Genomic DNA, 19,814 nt, shown 5'->3' with positions numbered 1-19,814 from the left:
AAAATGCCTAGAATAGGCAAATCCATAGTGATGGATAGCAAATTACTGGGTGCCTGAGGCAGGAGGTGGGGTAATAACAGTGTTCTAAACCTGGAAATATGGTGATAGTCATATAACTGTATAAATTTATTAAAGTCATTGAATTGTACATTTAAAATGGGTGAATATTATGGTACATAAATTAAACTACAGTGAAACTGCTACAGAGAAAGAGAGAGTGATGCATATGAAGGGTATACTATCCAGAAACAGAAGTGGGACATTTGAAGAGGTAGAAGAAAGAAAGAAAGGAAGAAAGAAAGAGTGAAAGAAAAAAAGAAAGAGAGAAAGAAAGAAAGAGCAAAAGAGAGGAAGAAAAAGAAAGAAAGGAAGGAAAGAAGGAAGAAAGAAAGAGAAAGAAAAAGGGAAAGAGGCCAGGAAGGAAGTGGAAGAGGCCAAACACACTGTCTCATTTCCATCACTCATTCAACTATTATAAAGGTGGAACACAAGGACATTTTCCAACAGGTTTGTGGGGAGGGAAGACTGTAGAATCAAATCTAATTTGGTCTTCAGACCTCTGGGACACTGCCTTCCTGAGTTTCACCACACTAACAAAGGATGATCATAAGAGAAGAGAAATAAATGCAAGGTATATCTAGGCAAAGAGAATCATGTCTCTCTCAGCTCCTACCTGGCATAGATGGATCCAGATGCTTCCATTCTTGGAGTGGAGCATATGGAAAATAGCTAGAGAGTCAGCAGACCTGCCATGGGGTCACGGCCATAAAGAGTAAAATTACCCCAAGGCAGAGGCTAAAGGTGGACAGCCTAATCTAGAGGATGGATGGAGGGTACGGTTCAGATTCAGAAGAGAGAAGAGACAAGCAGGGACTGTGACAGAGTGAAGTCAGCAAGCTGGTGAACAACCCTGGCCTGGATGGGCTGAGAGTGTAGACCTTCTGTTTTATAAGCCCTAGATTTCACAATGGATGCTGGCAGAGTGCACAAGGATGATGGTGATGCTGAGGACATTACTGTGAAGGCCAATGATGACCCACACAAGGATGCCCATAGCAACTGGCTTCGTCTTCTCTGTTACCATCCTGGAGAATATGGATGTAGGGGTGAAGGTTTGGAACTCTGAAGCACTGATAAGTATCCTCATGGAAGGATTTAGTGAGCCCAGAAGATACAAATTTTAATGGGAAGAGACTGAGTTGCCTACATGTTTAGTGCCTAATAGAACAAATTAACTTGGTCCCCGTGAGTACAGTGAAAAGGCTTGCACCTGGCTTTCCTTCATTGTGTCCTGAAGGCTGTAGCAGAGTCTCAGGACTAGGTTTGGAAGACTGGGTAAGATACCAAAATATTTAGCTTTGAGGATATGATCAGGATTTTGATAATGAAGTTAGAAGCTGGGAAAATCTGAGACTGGATGATATAGCTCTTTTTCTTTTCTTTCTTTCTTTTTTTTTTTTTTGTGGTACTGGGGCTTGAACTCAGGACCTACACCTGAAACCACTCCACTAGCCCTTTTTCGTGAAAGGATTTTCTCGAGATAGGATTTCGTGAACTATTTGCCCTGGCTGGCTTTGAGCCTCGATCCTCCTGATCTCTGCTTCCTGAGTAGCTAGGATTACACGCATGGTCATTGGCACCCAGCTGTTATAGCTCTTAAAAAAAAAAGCCTCAAACCCTGTTTACTAAACATGGAATCGTTTTAAGACCCAAGTAAAAGTTACAAATGCCCGAATCCCCTTAGTACGTAGATATCTGGTTCCCTCTAAGGGAAGCGTGTCTAATCTTGCATCCATGGATGGACTTTGGGTGACATATGGGTGACTTGAAGGTCAGGTACAAAATTGAAAGGATATACATATATGTGCATGTTTTTGGATAGAGGATTTGTAATTTTCATGAATTCTCCAAAGTGGTAGAAAAAAGGTTAACTACTCATAGAGAGGGGAGTTGAAATCTGGGAAATGGGTGAGCACACCCAGAGAGACTGAGGAGAGATGATAGTCTTAGTTGGAACACTTGGAAATCCACCAACTTCAAGATGTCAAACCTTTTAACAAAATGAATCTCAAATCAGTGTCACATAAGTTGCAGATTGTGTGACTGAATTGCGTGATGGGAAGTTAGATATTGTAGACAAGTAATCAGGGGTTTTATAAATGAACTTTGTGAGGTATGTAGTATCTATTATGCTATTATATATCATAGATTCCCAGATGATGTATCCCATCACTGCACTAGATGGGATGTGTCCTCCTGTGTATGTGCACATGACCATGTTTCTGGAGGAGAGGAGCTATAGCTTGGGTAGAATCTTATAAAGAACCTTTGACACCCCAAAAGGTTATAAATCATGAATTTTATCTTCTGGCAATGACAGTGATGTGGGTTCCTTCTTGTGTCAAAATCTTATTTTTCCACCTTTATATAATCTTTCCCCATCCCTTCCTTCTCACCCCTCCTCTTTACCCCTGCCTTCCTCCTCTCCTCCATCTCCTTCCCTTTCTCCTCCTCCTCCTTCTTCTCTCCCTCCCCATCCCGTGAACAATAATGCAATCCATTCTGAATTTGAGAGCTGAGAGGAGAAAGTTTAAAGGAGTGATTCAGAGGGATGAATAACCTTGTGAAAGATGTCTAGCAGGTCTGCACAGCACTTGAGTCCTGAACTGGCATTCAGAAGGAAGACGGCTTGAGCAAAGAGACCAAGGGCAGATAGGTTTGGGATTACCACATTATTAGGATCAAACTCATATGCAAGATGAGGTATTTCTTTGACTGTGTAAGACTATAAATGAGGAAAGCACTGCTAGAAGGAATTCTTCATGGCCTATTCATCACTATGAAGCAGGCAGGAGGAATTGACTGACCTGGTGGGCAATCAGAGTTCTAGGCAAGGGCTTCATTGCATTATAATTCAATAAACAAGCTGCAGCTAGCACATGTGCTCATTAGAAATATAAATATTTCTTTGTAACATTTTGGACTCAAATACAAGAAAAGACTGTTTTTTTTTTAACTTGCTTCTTTACAAAGGATTGACTCCTACCTGGTTGTGTGGATGGCTGTTAGCCTTCATCATTCCCAAGAACCATTCATGAGGCATGAGCTACTCTATGCTACTGTTCACCTTGCCAAAACTTCTTTTATAAAGAAAGCTGTCTTTGGCTGGGTGTAATGGCACATACTTATAATTCCAACACCCTAAAGGCAGAGGTAGGAGGATCTCAAGTTCCAGGCAAGCCTAGCTATATAGTAAGTTTGAGATGTGCCTGAGCTACAGAGCAAGACATGTCTAAAAGGGGAAAAAAAAAACTTCAGAATAATTTGGTATCCAAATTAGCACTACACTAAACACTTTTCATTTCTTTCATTCTCACAAAACATTTATGATGAAAATATTATTATTATCTCATTTATCAGATGATGAAAGTCTTAGAATGATAAAGTAAACTCAATAATTGAAGTCAGGTAGGCCTGATACAAATTCCATATTCTTTCCACAAAACCATTTAACTAATATGATTAAACAGTGTGACCGAACTCACTCAAAATACAGCAAATTTTCAAAGTAGTCATCTTGGCTGACTTAATTGTATTTTTGTTTCAAAATTTTTGTACCTTATCTTCAAGAATGTCCTCACAGCCTTGGAATCATTGCTTTGTATATTCTTGGTAGCTTATTGCCTAACATACATGAGGCCCTGGGTTGAATCAGCAGCACCACACAAGATACATACATTTATATCGTTCAGCTATATCCGTTTTGTTCAAGTTGTTGAGCTTACTCATGCCAGATATTTCCCCAGCAAGTAGATTACTTGGGTTGACTAAAAAGTAACCCAGGTGGTCCACTCAATAGCAAGTTTCATTTTTATGCCTCATAATTCAGTCTCAGTCTGGCATCCTCCCCAGAGATAAAAAATTTTTAAAACAGAATAACCATCAACCAGAAAGATTCATGATGGCAATCAGCAGAGTTAATACACAAGAATAAATACAATTTAGGAGTACTTCATTTTATCTCAAGAAGATAAGAACCTTTGAATCTTTGCCCATTTTTATAACCTAATCTCTTTCTATAAAAGTAAAACTTTTGAATGCATCTGTTGAGCAGTAAATTTATTTTATCACAGTTTATCCAAATGTTTGGCCTATAGATATATAACTTCTTGTTAGTTTTAGAATAATCCGATGTTAAAAGAAATAAAAAATCTGTAATTAGACTATAAAAGATTCACTATGAATGATTCTATGTAACATAAGATACAGAGTGAGTCAGAGGACAGACTACTACAAAACAAGCATTTGCAATAGTTGATAATAGTTATATTCAAAGAATTCAACTGAATTGTGCTATTTTGTTTTTGAGATAAGGTCTTAATTTGTTGCCCAAGCTGGCTTTGAACTTCTGGACTTAAGCTATTGGCCACCAAAGTAGCTAAGATTACAAGCATGTGCTACCACTCCTGGCAGAATCACACATCTGATTACAAGTGAGCACACAAGGGAGGTATGAGGATAGGTAAGACACCTAAAAAATTCGATGGCATTTGTTGCCCTCAACGCAGAGAAACTAAAGCAGATACCTTAAAAGCAACTGAGGCCAATAGGAGAAGGGGACCAGGAACTGGAGAAAAGGTTAGATCAAGAAGAATTAACCTAGAAGGTAACACACACGCACAGGAAATTAATGTGAGTCAACTCCCTGTATAGCTATTCTTATCTCAACTAGCAAAAACCCTTGGTCCTTCCTATTATTGCTAATACTCTCTCTTCAACTAAATTAGAGATAAGTGCAAAATAGTTTCTGCCCGGTAGCAAGGGGGTGGGGGAGAGAGGGAGGGGGCGGAGTGGGTGGTAAGAGAGGGGGTGGGGGCAGGGGGGAGAAATGACCCAAGCCTTGTATGCACATATGAATAAAAAAAAACAAGTGAGTACTTGTTTCTCTTCATGATATGCATTTTTTGTCAATGTGAAGTCTCTATGCACTGTGATCCACTAAACTACTTAATTCTCAGTCAACATTTCCTTGGGCAGCCTGCTTCCCAAATACCGGATTCATATCCAGCTGTCCTTTAGACATTTCCATGTGGATATTCACAGTCAAGGGCGCTGTGTATCACTATATAGACTGTGTAACTATTTGATTCCTAGAGCGAGAGAGCCATTTACACAGAAAACCATATAAATAGTGCCTCTTAGAGTTTTGCAACAAAGCTCTTTTATCCATTGACAAAACACATCCCAAATTAAACTTAATAAGTCCTTTTGCCAAACCAAACTCATCCTGCTGAGATCCATTTCCATCAAACTGATAGCATTATTTTTTCTCTGTTACCTTGCTTGGAAGTTTGGAAATCAACTGGTGAGAAAAAATTTTCACCCACCATGTACTTTAATATTTTTGGAAACTTTTAAATTTTGGAATATTAATATTGACAGAAAGATGAAACATGTACCTGGAGGCCCTATATAGCATTATACTTAATTATGACTCAAATTTCATCCATTTTCCATGCATTCATGAACACATGTGTATAGTCCTTTGCAATTTTATTAGATGCAGATTTAATCACTAATCTGTTCTATATTTCCAATTTTGTTATCTCTATGTTATTGAATGGAAATTAGCAATTGCTAATCTATTAAGGGACGGGAGTAGAGGGGTGGAAGTGGCTATAAAGGTGTAACATGAAGGGGCCATGAGAATAACTCTGAATCTATACTATAGTGATAAATAAACACACTATAGCACGTCCATGTTAGAATGATACTCAGTAACAAAAAAGAATAAGCTGGAGGAGTGACTCAAGTGGTAGAGCACCTGCCTAGCAAGCATGAGGCCCTTAGTTCAAACCCCAGTCCCGAAAAAAAAAAAAAAACCTATGGAAACACACCACAAGGATTGAGTAAGTGCATTGTGCTAAGTGAAAAAAACCAGACAACGAAAACCTACATACTTAATAATTACACTTCCATGGTATTCTAGATAAACAAAACTATCAGGATAGAGAATTAGTTCTATATAGTGATCATGGGTAGTAAAGGGGTGATTACAAAGGTGCGTCATGTTCTATATCTTATTTGTGCTGGTGACTGCACAACTCTATGTATTGGTCAAAACTCATTAAACTGGTGGCCGGGTGTGGTGGTGCATATATGTAATCCCAGCACTCAGGAGGCAAAGGTCGGACGATCTCAAGTTTGAGGCCAGCATAAGCTACATTGAGCTTTTAGGGCCAGCCTGTGATACTTACTGAGACTCTGCCTCAGAAAAACAAACAAACATCATTAAACTGTATACCAAAAAGAGTGAATTTTACTGTATATAAATTTTAAAATAAATAATTTTTAAATGCAAAGAGAAAATTTATAAAACAATAAGTCTAACTAGGCAATAAGCCCATCACAAAATCCTTCAATCTTACTAGTATCAGCGGATACAAATTCAAAACAAATTAAAACATAGATAACATTTCCCACTTGTAAGATTGGCAAAATAAAGTACACTGGGGATTTTGAGAAAGGTAATTCTCATAAGCTGCTACTGGAAGTAGAATTGATACAATCTGAAGATCAATTTGATAATATTTTGTAAGTTGAAGATGAATATAATATATGACCTAGCAGTTGTGCTTCTTGGTGTGTACCTAGAAAAAAATCAAGCACATGTGCCCCAGGAGACCAGCAGAAGAATGCTAATTGTAGCAGCATTTGTAATATCAAACACTGCCAGAAATTTATGTGTCAAAAGAATGCATAAATAAATATGTACATATTGATGTAATTCAAATCTGTTCAGAATTTAAAATTCATGACCAAAGGCTAAGTATATCAAGTAAATAAATAACGAAATGTTGACTAAAGGACAGGGCATGGTGGTACATGCCTGTTACCCCAGGTATTTAAGAGGTGGAGATCAGGAAGATCATAGTATGACAGCCTGGGCAAAAAGTTAGGGAGACTCTCTTTCAACCAATAAGCCAAGCATGGGGGCAAATGCCCGTAATCCAAGCTACATGGGAAGCATAGGAAAGAGAATCATGGCCTGAAGCCAGCCTGGAACAAAACCATGAGTCCCTATCCAAAAGATAACAAACTAAAGCAAAAAGGGGCTGGAGGGATGGCTCACATGGTAGAGACCCTACCGAGCAAGTGCAAGTCCTTAGTCCCCAGTATCACACACACACACACACACACACACACACACACACACACACACACACACAAAACATTGACCAAACAAAGCAAGCTGCAAAATAACCCATGGTAAAATGCTTATATAAAGGTTGAAGACAAGTAAAATAACACTATGTACTGTGTTTTGGTAAATCTGTGCTTATCGGTACATTACAATTTTGAAGAGGAGTGATAAAAACTGAATTTGGAACGGTGGTTGCTGAGGAGGCCTGCAGAAGAACGAGAGTTGAGACAGCCATGAATAAAAAATGTGAAGCAAATTTGACAAAAATTCTGAGAATTAATTTGTTTTCTTATGCTCTGTATGTTTCAGAAAAATGAATAAATAAATTTTTATTAATGTAAAGCCATCTGTGCACCGTCAAAACTCATGTCTTGTGGCAGCAGGGTTCATGTGCCATGCTTTGGGCAACAATGGTGTAGAGTCTGAGAACACAGATTGCAGACATGGCAGTGATCTTGCCAGTACCATGGACTATTTGTGTAGTCACGAGACAGTTACTTAATCTCTTCAAGTTTCAGTTTCCCCTTTTACTTCGTCGTAGTATAGTTGTGAGAATGAAGTAAAGATAGAGGGAGAGTCAGGAAGCATGACTTCCAAACACTACATTTTACAGCTCATAGGAAAAATTACAAAATGGGAGTTGTTATTGAATCATTTATTACTTATGGGGTAAAGTCAAGAAAGGCATTTCAGATAGAGGTGACATTTGATTTGGATCTCAAAGGACTCTGAGGAATTAACAAGTTGTGTAAGGAAACTGATGGATGTCTTAAACAAAAGGGACAGCATGGACTGGTGGAGTGGCTCAAGTGGTAGAGTGCCTGCCTAGCAAGCATGAGGCCCTGAGTTCAAACCCCAGTACTGGGAAAAAAAAAAACCCAACAAAAGAGACAGAGTTGCATGTGGCCAAAGTATGAAAGTACATAATCAGACTTGGGGAGCATCCCTGAACAAAGTCAAACATTTAACTTTTGTATTGCTAGTCTCTGACACATACCTCACTTCCAACCTTGGGTGTATCCTTTACAAAGCACAGCATAAATCAAAACACACTTTGGAGATGATGATGAATGGTTTTGAGATGAGCGGAAAGAATGATGACCTGTGGGAAGCAATAATTTATCTAGGTTGAACAGATCATGGAGTGAAATGCTAAAACCAGAACTGGAAGAAAATGTGGTGAACACATCGAAAGAGCATCTCATTTTCCCCTGCTTTTATTTCTTTGTTTTCCAGAGCATCTTCATTTTCCAGACACTCTAGAAAATTATTCTGCTAAAAGAATGTTACTCAAATTATAAACCTTTAGACCAGATTGATAGAACTGACGAAATTAGTTTTGTTTGAGGCTTCAATGACTGAGCAGTGGACTGGATCACTGCCTGGCTGGTTGAATTTTGTTAGTAACCAGACTGGAAACTTGTAGGCCTGGCATTTGTTGTCTTAAGGAGCAAAACAATTTGGAATGATTCAGATTCAGTAAAGCTTGGCCTTTATGACAGTCAAAAATTAAAATCGAATAGAAAATGGTTGATGAGGTGGCATCGCACACCTATAGCCTAATTACAGCATTCTTTTTCTTATAAATAAAAAAAAATAGACTTGAATGGAGAAAGTAATACAATGGTAAAAGGGCCTGTGGAATAAATGAAAATTCTGTGACCACATAGCTGCAACAGTGTCCCCAGGCTGTCTTGCTAATCATGCTGTATTAGCAACTGTATTTCAGACAGGTAAGACCAGTAATCTTGAGCCTCAGAAAGAACAGGAGAATAAAAGCTCTCTTTGCGATTACATATTCAGCACTATGAAATGAACTGATAGAGGAGCCAACATGAAAGTGTCCAAACCTCGGAAAAATGATAATTTTTCAAAGTTATGCAAAATCAACGAGGAGGAAGTATACAGCAGACCAGTCTCCCAAATGACACAGGGTGCAATTTCATGGCTTTTCTGCAGTTTCCTGAATACTCCCAACAATTGCTCTCCTATATTTGCCTCAAAACCCATGAAAATATTTTATTCAAGCCTTAAAACATATCTCCTTGAAGGAGGCAGTTTTCCATTTGGGATGAAAAAGACACTAGTACAGAGTCCCCTTAGCTGACCAAGGTCACACTGTGAAAAGACCCTGCTGGCAGCCAGGGTCTGAGGGCCTAGAGGACCAAGTGGCCTTTGTCCTGGAGGTGGATCAGTTCAGAGTGAGACCCTGTTTGAAAAAAAAAACATTAAAAAGTGCTGAGGGTGTGCTCAGCGGGAGACCACTTGCTGGGTCTGCTTAAGGCCCTGAATTTGATCCCCAGGACCCGGCTGGGGGGAGGGAGTGAATGTTGTGGAGGAATGTGTCATGCCTGGAAGTTCCAAAAAGTTTCAAGTCACAGCAGATGAAAAGGGGAAGGTGAGATGCACAGGAGAGCATCAAGGACTGGAAGCCAATGCTGCGGATGTCTCAGCTGACATGAAGAAATTTTGACCCTCCTGCAGGTTCAGGCTCCTTAGGTTGTCCTCAAATACACCCCCATTGTCCCCTTAGTGAGCTCTAACTTCACATAAATGACACAGAGGGTCAGCTGTCTCCGAAGTGCAGGATAAGAACCCTGGGCCTTTCCTGAGAGTACCATAGCAGTGGAAGCCTTTCTTAATCTTGTCATCAATGTCATAAAACAGAACAACCTGGTGAGTATGGCTTCCCTGCAAGGGGGAAAGAGAGGTACCTGTCACTGTTGGTTGTGAATTTTTTCACTTCCATTATTAATCTACAGGCAAACCATTTCAGTAGTATCTAGAACCTCAGCACCCCTAAAGAGTCGCAAAGAGAATAGTGAAGATATGAATTGAAAATCTTTAACTCAAAACACAAACTGCTCCAAAATCTGAATCTTTGTGAGTGTCCTCATGATGTCACAAGTGGAAAACTCCATCCCTGACTTCTTGTGAACACGTGGTCAAAATGAAGACATGCTAAGGGGAAGAGATGTGACTCAGTGGTAGTGTACTTGCCTTTGCCTAGCATGTGCAAGGCCCCAAGTGTCATCCCCAGCACCACAAAGAATGTGTATAAAAAACACTGCATAAAATTACTTTGGGGCTACGTGTACAAGATATACATAAAGTATAAATGAGTTTTGTATTCAGATCTGGATGCGATCCCAAGATATTTTATTATGTATTTGCAACCATACAAAAACAAAAAAAATCCAAAACATTTCTGATCCCAGCATTTGTGATAAGAAATACTCAACCTGCATAATTTTATAACAATTTATTCTTCATTGCCCATCACTTTAATGACTCCCCAAATACTCTGTAAATATATTCATTAATTTTCATGCCTGATACTGAAGTGGCCAGAGAAAACAGAAACTAAGACAGGTAACTGGCTTTCCCACTCTCTCATTGTGGGTTAGCATAGGAGGAAGGGTGTGGGAGCCTCTTTTCGTTTTCTCTGGGACGTTAGAAGCAGATGGAGAAATCCTTGAGGCTGACACATTGGGAATCAGAATGTGGGAAAGAATTTAACAAGCATGATTCATCACACTTTTAATTAAACAAACCATGCAAATCAGAAGGGAAAAATACAGCTGCGCCCCCTCAAAAAAAATGTAAATTCTTGGGAATAGAAGCAGTATGTTTTACTTTGTTACCTTATACAAGACAAAATAAATATAGGGGGAAAACATATTGCTTCTGTATTTCTGAGTCTGGCTTACTTCATTTAACATGATGTTCTCCAGTTCCATCAATTTACCTGCAAATGATGAAATTTCATTCTGCTTTATGGCTGAATAGTATTCCATTTTGTGTAAATACCACGTTCTCTTAATCCATTCATCAGTAGTGGGGCATCTTGGCTGTTTCCATAGCTTAGCTATTACGAATAATGCTGCAGTACACATGGGTGTGCAGGTGCCTTTATTGTAACCTGACTCACATTCCTTCAGGTATATCCCTAGGAGTGGCATTTTTAGTTTTTTGAGGAGCCTCCATAGTGTTTTCATAGTGGTTGTACTAACTTACACTCCCACCAGCAGAGTATGAGGGTTCTTTTTTCCTCACATCCTTTCCAACATTTGTTGATGGTGGTGTTCTTGATGCTAGCTATTCTAACAGCAGTGATGTGGAATGTTAGTGTCATTTTGATTTGTGCTTCCTTTATGGCCAGGGATAGTGAGCATTTCTTCATGTGTTTTTTAGCCACTTGGATTTCTTCCTTTGAAAATACTCTGCTCATTTCACTTGCCCGTTTCTTCATTGGGTCATTGATTTTTAGGGAGCTTAGTTTCTTGAGTTCCCTGTAAATTCTGGTTATTAATCCCTTGTCAGATATATAGCTGGTAAAGACTTTTTTCCCATTCTGTTGAGCTGTCTTTTCAGTTTTTGATCATTTCCTTAATGTGCAGAAGCTTTGTACCTTTAAGTGGTCCCATTTGTCAAGCCTTTCTCTTAATTGCTGAGCCACTGGAGTTTTACTTAGGAAGTTATGCCTATGCATTTATGTACCAGAATTTCCCCTGTTCTTTCCTGCAGTAGTTTCAAAGTTTTAGGTCTTACATTAAGGTCTTTTATCCACTTTGAACTGACATTAGTACAGGGTGAAAGATAAGGATCTACTTTTAGTCTTTTACATGCACATATTCAGTTTTCTCAGCACATTTCTATTTTTCTTCTTCTTCTTCCTCTTCCTCCTCCTCCTCCTTCTCCTCCTCCTCCTCCTCCTTTTCTTCTGGTTTCTTCAGCACCACTTGTTAAAGAGGGCATCTTTTCGCCACTGTATGTTTTGGGCTTTTTTGTCAAACAATCAGGTAGCTGTAGCTACGTGGATTTACGTCTAGGTATTCTATTCTGTTCTATTGGTCTTCATGCCTGTTTTTATGCCGGTACTGGGGTTTTGAACTCCAGGCCCTGAGCTTTCTAGTCAGGCATTCCACTACCTCAGCCATGCTTCCAGAGCCTTTTGCTTTTTCTATTTTGGGAATAGTGTCTCACTTTTTGCCTGGGCCTGCTTCGAGTAGGCTGCTCCTATTTACATTTCTTGCATAGCTGAGATGACAGGCACATACCACTGCACCCAGACATTGGTTGAGATGGGGGTTTCACGTTCAATAGGTTTCTTTCTTTCTTTTTTTATTTTCGATGGTACTGAGGGTTGAACTTAGGGTTTTGTGCTTGCCAGGCAGGTGCTCTACTGCTTGAGCCACGCCTCCAGCCTCTTGATGGTATTCATGTGGTGTATAAAGCAGTTATTCAAAATCACAGTTCTGAAACTGAGGAGGGTAACACTCCACTCTACCCCAAAAGAGGGAAAAATATGAGCAAAAAGTCACTGGCTCAAACCAAAAGTCTGGAGTCTTAAAGGCCTTGACCCTTTATTGGACTAATTTGAATTCTCGTTTATTTTTGACATTTATATTTAATAACAAAGAAATATATTCTTGTTATAAAAAGAATCCAAATAAGAAATGATCAATTTTTTCAAATGAATCAAGTGTGTTCCCTTCCCTCGATGCTATTCCCCCAAGAAAGTGATTAATAATATAGGGCATAGTTTTGAAGAAGCCCTTCAATCCTTATAAGGTATCCTTATAAGGATTGTCCAAATCTCTCCATGTTTAGGAAAATAATGGGATCATAATACTTTGAAACTTGCTTTTTTCACTTCAGATAACTTGAATATTTTTGACATTAGTACAATTAGAGGTATTTAAGATTTTAAGCTTTCATAATGTCATATTATATGAGTATGCCATAACTCATATGGATGAAGGTTTTTCCAACATTTTCTATTGCAATGAAATATCTACATTTTGGATTGAAAATTGCTGCTGGTCTGATTATTGGAAAAGTACATTTCACTATGGAAAAGTTGGAGAGTACAGAAAATTCTAAATAAAAAGATTAAAAACACCTGGAATGCTACCACTAAAATATAAACATTGGTAACATTTTGGTATATAGTCACTCAGTCGTTGGGCAAGAGACTAAAGAGTTGGCTGCTTATAACTTACTCTTTTTTCTATATTGGGAGAGCACCACATGGAACAAATCTTATTAGTAGTATAATATTCATTTTCCCTTGCTCCTTAATAAAGGAGTTGGATTCTGTTCATATAGCAGTGCTCCCAGCTAAGAACCAATGTTTCCCAGTGTTTGTAAAGCTTGGGGTAACCATGTGACATGACTCTGATGGTTTTTTGTTTTGTTTTGTTTTCTTGGTGGCACTGGGATTTGAACTCAGGGTCTCATGCTTGCTGGTCAAGCACTCTGTCACTTGAGCCACTCCACTAGCCCATGACATGATTCTGGATGAATGAGACGTAAGGGAAATTTTATTGGAGATTTCTGGTAGCATTTTGCTTTATTGATATAGGCAGAACCAAGTCCTCCATCTTAGTTCCTTTTTCCCCTTTTTTTCCTAGAATATATGTGTGAGGCTGGATGTGAAACAGCCACATTGTGAACATGAGGTGACAAGCGTGAAGACAAAGTCTGAAGGTAAAAACAACCTATTTTCAATGGAAAAATAGAAAGAGTCTTGGACATTGATGGCATTGTAGAGATGCTGTAAACTGTGGACGTTCTGCCTCCATATTTTTGGTACTATGAGCAAAATAAAACCCTATTGAATAAGCTATTGTATTTATGGTTCTATTATATACAATAAACATACGCCTTCATATTCTGCATATACAAGCTTTTTTTCTCCTATTTCATTCGTCATTTCATTGTGAGCACTGCTACATGCCATTAAATATTTCTTAAAAGCAGAACAATTTTTGTGGTGGTGCTGGGGATTGAACCCATGGCCTTAAACATGCTAGGCAAGTGCTCTGCCATTGAGCTACATCCACAGTCCAAAAAAGCAGAACTTTTAAAGGCTGTATAGTATGTCTTTGCATGGGCATATCATTATTGATCTTACCACTTAATTGTTGGATTTCTAGGTTACTTGTAATTTTTCAGTGACATACTGAGATACATTGGACAAAGATTAACTTTGACTCTGCTTTCTTGAGATATATTTCTAGGAATGGAATTATGATTCCCAGAAGAAAGTCAATTTCCAATATTTTAATAAATATTGCTTTCTTAGATTATTTTTTCAGATTAATTCTCCCAATAACCAGCAATGTATTTGAATAGTGTTTCAAAACATCTTCACCAGCACTTTGAATTTTTTCTAGCCTTTGATTATAGGTGAATAATGGTATTTTATTATTGCTTTAATTTTCAGTCTTCAATCACTGCTGATATTGAGTACTTTATGTCTGCTCCCTACTTTATGAACTCAAGCAGTCAAGCCCCAGAATCCCTTTTGACAATTACTATAAGATGGTGTCTTACCAATCAGTGCGACAGTTTTATTAGTGTTCTCAAACAAGTGGAGCCTTTTGCAATGCATTTGAATATAATCAAAACTTTGTCCTTAATATAGCATACATGGGCAGCTTTCAATCATAATCTTCTATTCATAAATGGTCTGCATGAATTTAGACAAGTCCTTTAATCTCTGTGACTTTCACTTTCTCAGCTGAATTTCTTTCCAATATATGACTGACTAACCATTTTTCTGGGTTTATATCTGAAAATTATTTACTTTGTTGTAGTTCAATAAACTGCTCTGTAATCAGTATCAGTGTTAACTAGAAAACACCAAATCAATCTGAAAATGATTGATTCTGAGCTGTTTGTTATCCACCTCCCCATGTGGTGTTAGGTTTCAAATCAGGGGACTCTGGCATGCTAGGCAGTCACTTTGCTACTGAGCTGCACTCCCAGTCCCTTGTAGCTCAACTACAGACCTCAAGCAAACAGCTCAGGAGAGTTGGTTACTCCCTGGAGCTGCAGACCTGTCAGGAGAAAAGAATGGCAACAGGAACTTGACAGCAGCTACAAAAGATTTCAGCCCCACTGATGAGGTGGACAAGCAAAGGTAAAGTCTATGGAGCTGTTCTGCCATGAGAAGAGAAGTTGAAACTCTCATGAGAGGAGGATTTTCTTCAGACCTGTGGCCCACTTCTCTTTCTGGAGCATTTAAGGACTTGGTTTTCATAGGGTTGTGTTGATTTTTGTGAAAGTCGCCATATCACAGTTATTTCTGTACTCCAAATCATTTCTCCAAATTAAATAATGAGAAAATGTCAAGGAAAAGCAATTTACTGATCCTATTGGATAAGGTGACAGGATAATATTGTGAGATTTAAAAATAATTTTTCTCAGTATATTTTGCCCTTCCCACCACCACCACCACACCCTATGTAAGCGGATAGCTGGTTATGTTCTCACTGTCGGGGAAAGACATGGATATCTCAGTTTAAAAAAAAAAAAAGTATCTTGCAAGTTCAGGGTTCCAAGAGGTCAAAGCCTACAAGAAGAAAAAATTCTATAGGCAAAAACATACCTTTTTATGTTTTATTTTGAGACAGGGTCTTTCTATGTAGCCATCCTGGCATTGAACCCACATTCCTCCTGCCTCAGCCTCTGAGTGGTGGAACTACAGGTATGTACCACCAGGCCTGGACAGAAAACCTCCAAAATGTAGAAAGGCTTTTCCTCAAACTAGAAATGAATTGCTCCTAGCTGGAAGAAATAGCTGGGGAGCTGAAGTGTAAGACACTGTTGGAAGAAACTCAAAGACCTTTACTTCATTCCTTGCAGATCTAGCAGGGAAGCATCTAGATTCTAGAAACCAATGACTGTAAGGTGCTTCTTGACAGGCAGGAAAATATGGAGAATTAGAAGTTTCCTGAGCCCAGACAGTAGTGGGAAAGCAGACAAGGAGCCCTGATCTGAATGGCCCATGTGGTGCCGGACAGTGGGCATCTCAACAGTAGTCCATTTAGACCTGCAGTTAACAAATATATGCCTGTACCCTCATCACTGCTACTTGCTCAATACCCCCAAATACTTTGACACTACATAAAATCCAAAAGTATGGCGTTGTTCAACCTTAAGAAGAAGACCCTAAGGACTGAGGTTGGTTTGTTTCCCTACCAGTCCTCCCTTATTGAGTCCCACAGTTAGGTCTCAAAGTCTGAAATACAGATGTTACAGAAAATAGTTCCATTTCTGCACACTAGTGGCTGAGATCTAAGAGTCATAAGTGCTGTAACAATTTTAAGTGTGGGTACTCCTATCCTCACTTTTTATCATGCAATGATTTAAGATATTTTCTGCTCTGGCTCAAAAGAAAAAAATCAAACTCATCACAACAAAAGGAAGTTTTTCTCACACTTGTGAAAAGGCACACACTTAAATAACTATACTTTGTGATTTTGACATTACCTTCTATCCACAACTCATCCTCATCCAGGGCTGTACAAAAACTACACTCCAATAAAAGTCAACTATAGAATGTTTAATTTATCAGCCAGCTCTATCTCAATTTGAAATTATGATGCCAGGAAGTCTGATTATTTCAAATCTGAAAAGAATATCATCAAGACATGCCTTTCAAAAAATTTTTATTAGCATCTGATTTTTTGCTGAACAAGGAAGATGGGAAATGTAGTTGCACTCACAAAGAATGTGTGGAGACTGCCAAGAAACCAAATAATTTTTGGAAGTCACCCTTATTTGGAAATATCCCAGTTATAAAACTGTGGTTATTTAAACAAAAGCATCCACCATATCTCCTTTTGAAAACATGTCCTTCCAAAATATAAGAGAAGAATCAAATACTATGCTACTCAGTTCTCCTGTGATTTTCTTAAAAAGAGCTTAAGTTTTATAAAAGGAATAAAGACAAAGCCTGCCAAGAACTGCAAGTAGCTTCCTGCAGGCACTGATCCAGTGGGAAAAGCATAGCTTTGGGAGGCAGACTTGTTTTTAAAGCCTGCCTGCACTCAACTAGTTGGGTGACCTTGGGCAAGTAACTTTATCTTCTATATGATTCATCTGTAAAAAAAATAATTAAATTATATTAAGTGAGAAAACATATGTGAAAGTGCTTATTGAAGGAAATTTCCCCTCTAGGCCTCAATGGAAAAGGAGAAAAGTTATACATAGCTACTGTGACATACAGTAATAAACAAGTACATGTCTTGGTGAGGCCACAAAGCTATTTAAATGGGTTTGTACAGAGTGAAACAACATAAAATGACACTTGGCCAAGTGCAAAATTAGAAACTGGAGTGAGAAACCGTGAAATAAATTTTACTTATTCTACTTCAAATGGTTTCTATAAAGAACTTTTGTGCATCACTCTGTGCTTTGAAATTTGCTAGATGTGAGACATCTAGAAATTCTATTATTGTAAAATGCCAAGTCTTGCTATGTCTAAGGGAAGTATGGAGATAAGATTAATGAAAAATGAATATCTGCATTTTTGGTCCGTCTAGCCAGAGAAAAATGCCAGCTCACGTGCAAAGGTGGGAGATGATGTGACTCTTGGTACAACGGAGACACTAGGATCAATGGGAAAATTATAAAGTAGGCACCTTATCTTGAAGCATTCTCTCAGTTCTCCAACAATTTCTTGATGGTCTTTTGCTATGTTGAAATCATTCTGTTAAAAAAAAAAAACCTCTCCTCTGATTATTGTAATCCAGAAGTCAGTAAACCATGGCACATGAGGCAAAATTAGGTTTACCATGTTTTTGCAAATAAAGTGCTATTGGAACACATCATATCCTTTCAGCTATGCACTGTTACGGCTACTTTCATACAAATAGTAACAGAATGGAATAGTTGTGACAAAGACCATATGATACACAGACTGAAATATGGACTATCTGGACCTCTACAGGCAAAGTGTGCCAATCCCTGCTGTAAAGACTAACAACTCACGTGCTACCTAAAAACAGAGGCCGTGAATTTAATTTATCTCTGGGATATTTTCATTTTAAAACATGACCGTGTTGATGCCATCTGTAACTTGACTGAGAGAAAACTTTTGAGGAGAGAGAGATTGAGAGAAAGGGAGAGAAGAGGGAGTACAGAAAAGAAAGAGAGAGAAAGGAGAGAGAGAGAGAGAACCCTCATTGTGTACCTTGCCCATGCTTATTCCATTTTCAAAATAATAGAAATCAACTACATGGATTTGGAAAATTTCTCATATTTTGAATTTGGAGTCGCCATAAACTTTGCATTGTAGCAGAAGCATGTAGAAGTTATCTGCAGTTAGTTAGCTGCCTTGGTTTCCTTATCTTACTTAAACAAAGCAGAGTTTAGCCAAAGTCAGCTTTGGGGGAGGTCTACCAATCTCTCCAAGATTTGCTCTGAAATAATATGGTTGAAACACATTGGCCATCCAACATTCTTTGTAAAGTTTTTTAAACTTTGAGAACCATAGCAGTGGTATGTCTTGGAACATGGAGCAATGAGCTGTGGCACTGTTGCATGTCAGAAACTTTCCTCCCAAATCAGAATAGACAATCATTCAGATTCAGTCCATAGCTCATCCTCCCAAATAATGTGGTTTGAAAGATAAGGACTCTGAATGAACTAAAATAATGGTTGGAAAAACAGGCACAAGACTGGAATTGGGGGAAAAAAAATCTCCATTGTAAGTAGTGTAAAGCCTTCAAGATGGATCCAGGCCTCAGTAAATAATTCATAAGCTATAACTTACTTGTGTCAAAGGGTTTTTGATATAAGAAGCTGGAGAAAGAAAGTCAAAAAGATTAGTCTGGCTTTCTTTGTTCTTCATGGATATATTCCAAGCTAAAGTTCAAACTAATGTTAGTCTTGGTTGTTTAGTTTTATAATGCCTAGAACAACAAAAATAAAACATTCTCCATATTTTCCCAATAGGTTGCAAGTTTTAAAATATATTGTCAAATAAAAGTAACAGAGAGGGGAAACTTCCTTTTAAAAACGGGATATAAATAACCGCCACTAAAGCTTATAGACTGGATGCTGAGGAAGATAAATTTTAAATAGTGAATTAGTATATCTTTAGCAACAAAGCAACATACAATGACATAGTTTTGCAGGTTTCACAGCTCTTTTTGATTCTAAATCTGGTTCTGCCATTTGGTTGCTAAAGAACTTCACGTCTCAGTTTTTCTCTGAGAGAAAAAGAAAAAAACAGAATGAAAACTATTCCTAGAAGGATGTAGTGACTTGAGGACTCTTAAGTTCTAAATTCAACTACAGGTAAATGCTTACCTTTGAGAGGAAAAGGAAAGGTGGCTTTTAACACAGACTTAAAATTATTTGCAAATATGCTTTGAAACTGGGGTGTCAAAGCAAGGTAATAAGCAAGTCTAATGGTACCAGGAGTCCCATCATAAGATCATTAATTATTTTGGAGAGTCCAAGTAATGAAATACCACCAAGTTAGCAGAAAGATAATGGCGTATCTATCCCACCCACAGACTTCGGGACAGGGAGAAATAGAGTTACAGGAATATGTGTCTCTAAAACTGAATAGAGAGCCAGGCACTGTTGGCCTATAATTTTAGCTTTTTGAGAGGATGAGATTGGGAGGATTGTGGTTTGAGGCCACCTCAGGGACAGGAGGTGGGGGCAGGAAGCTGGACTCCTTTTTCAAACAGAAAAAAAAATGGACATGATTGCACGCCTGTCATCTCAGCTATTGTGGGAAAAGTAAAATAGGAGGATCACAGTCCAGGATGGCCTGGGCAAAAAGCGAGACCCTGTCTCCAAA

Source organism: Castor canadensis, chromosome X (assembly GCF_047511655.1).
Source record: "Castor canadensis chromosome X, mCasCan1.hap1v2, whole genome shotgun sequence".
NCBI lineage: Eukaryota > Metazoa > Chordata > Mammalia > Rodentia > Castoridae > Castor > Castor canadensis.
The sequence above is the reverse complement of the archived record's forward strand: the minus strand, read 5'-3'. Positions refer to the sequence as shown.